The sequence below is a fragment of the Callorhinus ursinus genome, unplaced genomic scaffold (assembly GCF_003265705.2).
Source record: "Callorhinus ursinus isolate GAN/ISIS: 27379988/994484 unplaced genomic scaffold, GSC_fseal_2.0 scaffold16, whole genome shotgun sequence".
Classification (NCBI taxonomy): Eukaryota; Metazoa; Chordata; class Mammalia; order Carnivora; family Otariidae; genus Callorhinus; species Callorhinus ursinus.
Window position 1 is genome coordinate 40,783,588 of NW_027397078.1, and position 4,779 is coordinate 40,788,366.

Here is a 4,779-nt window from a genome sequence, read left to right on the forward strand (position 1 = left end):
TATATCAATAAGTGCACATTTTTGAGATTTTTTTTTTTACATTCAGTAGATTTGGCATTTAAACTAATATGTACACTCGTGTTCATTTTCAGAGTTGTTTAGACAATGAAATTTGAGAGAATATTGAAATAAAAACACCATTGTTGTTTTGTGTATGCACATACAAACACACCTGTATCTCTTAATGGAATTATATGTATTTTCAAACGTAAATGGATATATTGATAAATATGTATGACAGTGAGACTATTAAGGGTACCATTGCTTTCAAGGAGATATTTCGATTTTTGAATTTGAACAAGTACACTAGCGTTATTTGCCGTGTGAGCTAAATGCACGAGAGTTTGTCTTAGGAGCAAGTTTCTGTCTGAGTTGAAATTGTAACTAAGTTCATTTGTGGGGTTTTTTTGGGGGGGGATTAATCAAAGAAGAACATGGTGTTACTTGGAAATTTGAATGTGTATTTTCATTTGAATCAGTAAGTACACCATTGTAATTTGGAATTTGAACAATCCGTGTTATCAGTACTTGTTTTAGGAGGTGTTTAGTTTTTAAATTTTGAACAAATAAAAATAACGACTTTCTATAGAATGTTGAGTCATAAGCGTACCAGTATTTGTAATCATAGTTATTTGGATCTTAGAAGTTGATTTATAATTTGAATTCATGAGTAAAGCAGCGTTATTTGGGATTAGAATTTTTAGGTAATTGATTGTTATTTGAAAATTTGAATAAGCGCATCAGAGTTATTTGGGATTTGAATTAATAAGTGCGACCGTTCTTCTTAAGAGATATTTGAATATTGGAATTTTATTTGAAGTATGAGCTAATAAGTAAAGCAGTGTTATTTGGAATTGGAATTAATATACGTAACGATCCTACTTACAGTCTTATTTATATTTTTGAATTTTAATTTGGAATTCAGCTGCTGAATGTGTTATTTAGAAAGGAGTATTTGCTTTTTATTCAAATGGAATTTAGATCAGTAAGTATATCAATGTTATTTTAATCTGAGCCAGCAAGGGCACAAATATGTGTTCTTGGATTTATTTGAATTATCAAATTTGAATTGAAATCTGAGCTAATAATGAATCCCCGTGATTTACACTTAGAGCTAATACGTGTCTTGAGTACTTGCTATGGGCGTTATTTGCATTTTGAAACTTCAACTGGAAATTTCCATGGGAAATTCCAGTCTGTTACCTGGTATTTAAAATTTACATTATAATTGAGTCACTAAAGAGAGCAGAGTCATTTGTAATTAATGTGAATAACAACAAATCTCGGGTTATTCGACTTTAGAATATGAGTTTAAATTCCAAGTAAATGTGTACTATTGTTAATTGGAATTTAAAGAAACACTTGGCGTCTGGCCCTGCTGGTTATTAAATTTATTTGACTTTTAAAATTGTTATTGGAATTAGAACGAGTAAGAAAATGAAGTCATTTGGAATTTCAGCTAATATGTGCACTGGTGTTTTTGTTTTTATTTTTTCATTTGGGAAATTTGAATTAGAATTTGAATAAATAGAGCGCAGTCCTTTTTAATTTTAGCTAATGAATGTACTAGTACATTTTAATCAAAATTAGTAAGCCGCTGTTATTTTGAATTTGATCTAACAAGTTAACTAATGTTATCTGAAATTTGAATATATACATTTTATATACGTGTATGTATATATATGCGTGTGCATGTGTTATTTGGAATTTGAATAAGTGGAATGATTGCTTGTTACTGGAAAAGTTCATATATTGGAATTTTATTTTTTTATTTTTATTTTATTTTTTTTCCAATCCTAATAGTTCTTTATTTTCTTTAACATATTTACATGGGTTGATAATTTGCAATAGGTGTCATCATGAGAATAACCAAAATTAGATTAAACATGACAAAAGAGAGACAAAGTGTTTCACACCCTTGAGTGACACCAAGGCAAGAATGGGAGAAAAGCATTGCAAAAAGAGACTACTGAAATGCTGCTTATATATTCTTGCAGTAAAACCAGCAATGCATCCATCTTAAGAGTTATCATCTCACTTCCAATTTCTTTCCCTCAAGAACAATTTGAATCTCTTTGGCATCCAAAGTCTCATAGGTTAGTAAAGCTTCTGCTAGATTCTTATGCTCTTTTGCATGAGTCTTCAAGATATGTTTCGCTCGTTCATATGAGTCCCTTCAAAGGATTCTCATTTCTTGTTCAATAGCAGATTGAGTTTCTGGACTCAGTTTCCCAGTATCACTGTAGGTCATAACTCCAAGCTTTTCACTCATTCCAAATTTGGTAACCATCCGCTTTGCTATTTTAGTTGCATTATCAAAATCACTGGAAGCACCTGTTGTGATATGGTCAGTTCCAAATATAAGCTCCTCAGCTACTGTTCCTCCCATACTAACATCCATCTGCGCAAGCAACTGAGCTCTAGTTTCATTCCATCTGTCATTCTCAGGCGACAGGGACACATGTCCAAGTGTTGGCCCTCGTGGCATGATTGTAGCTTTGTTGATAGGCATTGCATCTTTAGTGTAATATGCAATGATAGCATGACCAGATTCATGATATGCTGTGATGGTTTTGTTTTTGTTATCAATTTCCACGCTTCTACGTTCAGGTCCCATTAGAATTTTATCTTTGGAAAACTCTAGTTCCTTCATGGTAACCATTTCTTTTCCATCAACATCTGCCTTTAATGCAGCCTGGTTCACAGGATTCTCCAACTCTGCTCCAGAAAAGCCAACAGTACCTCGAGCTATAATTTCTGGATCAACAGACTGATCAAACTTTATTTTATTGAGATACCATTTCAAAATTTCTGTTCGACCTTTTACATCTGGTCTTGGAACTGTAACCTGCATGTCAAAACGACCAGGACGTATTAAGGCATTATCTAATGCCTCTGGGAAGTTTGTGGCTCCTATTATGATAACTCCTTCTTTGGGTTTAAAACCATCCATTTCAGCAAGAAGTTGATTTATAGTCTGCCTTGAATATGGGTGCATTGGAGACTCAATTCGCTTCCCTCCGACAGAATCTAATTCATCAATAAATATAACACAGGGAGCATTTGCTTTTGCTTCCCTAAATAGATTTCTGATACGGCTGGCTCCCACACCCACAAACATTTCATCAAATTCTGATCCAGAAGCATAATAAAAAGGAACATCCTCTTCTCCAGCCACAGCTCGAGCAAGAAGTGTCTTCCCTGTCCCTGGTGGTCCAACTAAAAGTATTCCTTTTGGAAGTTTACCTCCAAGCACAGTAAATTTTTGTGGATTTTTCAAGAATTCAACAACCTCCTATAATTCTTGTTTAGCTTCCTCCACTCCTTTAACATGTTCAAGGTGACATTTTTCATCTGGACAGGATCTACTGCAGAATCAAGCCCCGTTGTTGTCCGGAAGCGGACAGATAAAAATGGATTTTTTAAGAGTCCATAAATGCCAAATAGCAGCAGAACGAAGAGAATCAGACGAGTTCGTCTCAGAGAATCATTGGTTTTTTGCGTTAGTGCTTGAGCTTTCAGAAAACCCTCTGCAAAACCAGTTTTAAATTCATCTTGGTGAGCTTCGGGTATATTTTTGGTTTTCATGAGTTTGTCCAAACTCTCAACATCTGATCCTCTGTCCCGCAAAAGGAACCCCTTTACAAATGATGGTGTTATATGCTGCGTCTCTGTCAATCTTTCAGAGGTGGACTGTAAACGTCGAGTTCTTGATTTCAAAGTTTTAAAACCCTGAGACTGTATGAAAACTGGCCAGCACTGAAGATCTGAACAAATACTTTTAAGAGTTCTTGAATGTTGTCTGTACAAGCAAGAGGAACGTAACGTACTAAATATATCTAAGTAACCATATTTATTTTCAAAGAAGGACTGTGCAGAGACATGAGATGTATGCCAATGGGAAGAAATGCTCTTGCCTTTACAAAATCCAGGAAGTAAACTGTCTACCAGTTGATCAATCTGTCCAATTTTTAATTCGGATAATCCAAGGTCTCTTAAATTAAGTACAGGCTCATTGCCAGTAGCCTCACGGTCAGGAACGACATCTCGATGGTGGTTTTGTGAAGCTGACACACTGACAGAAATAGATGTGTTTTTTGGCGAATGGAAGGCATTGATGAGGTGACTCAGAGGAACCGTAACCTGGGGCTGCACCGTACTCGACAGGGAAAACATCTGCGGGCCCTCAGCGACCTCACCCGCCTGCCGAGAGTGCCCCCTCTGTCCACGGCTCGGCGGGGAGGTGCTGAGCCCTGCTTTCCTTTTCTTTTCCCCTCTCCCCTTTGCTCTTACTCTTCCTAGAAACAGAAAATCCATATATTGGAATTTTAAATGAAATTTGAACTGATAATTATTGCAGTGTTATTTGGTATTGGGAGGAAAGTGTACCTGTCCTTGTTATGGGTGTCACTTGGATCTGGGAATTTATTTTTTGCGTTTTTATTTTTTGGATTCCTCAATTGGGGATTTTACATTGAATTTGAGTTGAGGCCAGTGCTAAGAAGAATTTAAACAACAAAGTTTATCAGCAGATTTCTGGAATTTGGAATTCTAACTGAATATTAAACTAAAAACTAGAGCATATGATACTAACTACACCAGTGTTACTTTAAATATTTGTTATTAAGTTCACCAGTAGTTGTCATCCTTTTACTTTTTATTTTTTTATTTTTATGTTTTTGGAATCTTAATCAGAACTTAATTAGACTCATGTTATTTGCAATTAGAACGGATACAATTTACCAGTGCTCGTTATTACTATGATTTGGATTTTGGATA

At 35.2% G+C, this 4,779-nt stretch overlaps 1 pseudogene; it reads right to left on the minus strand.

Moving 5' to 3' along the window:
• Nucleotides 1–1,822: 1,822 nt before the first annotated feature.
• On the minus strand, nt 1,823–4,307 carry LOC112812836 (ATP-dependent zinc metalloprotease YME1L1 pseudogene; annotated as a pseudogene).
• Nucleotides 4,308–4,779: the final 472 nt, after the last annotated feature.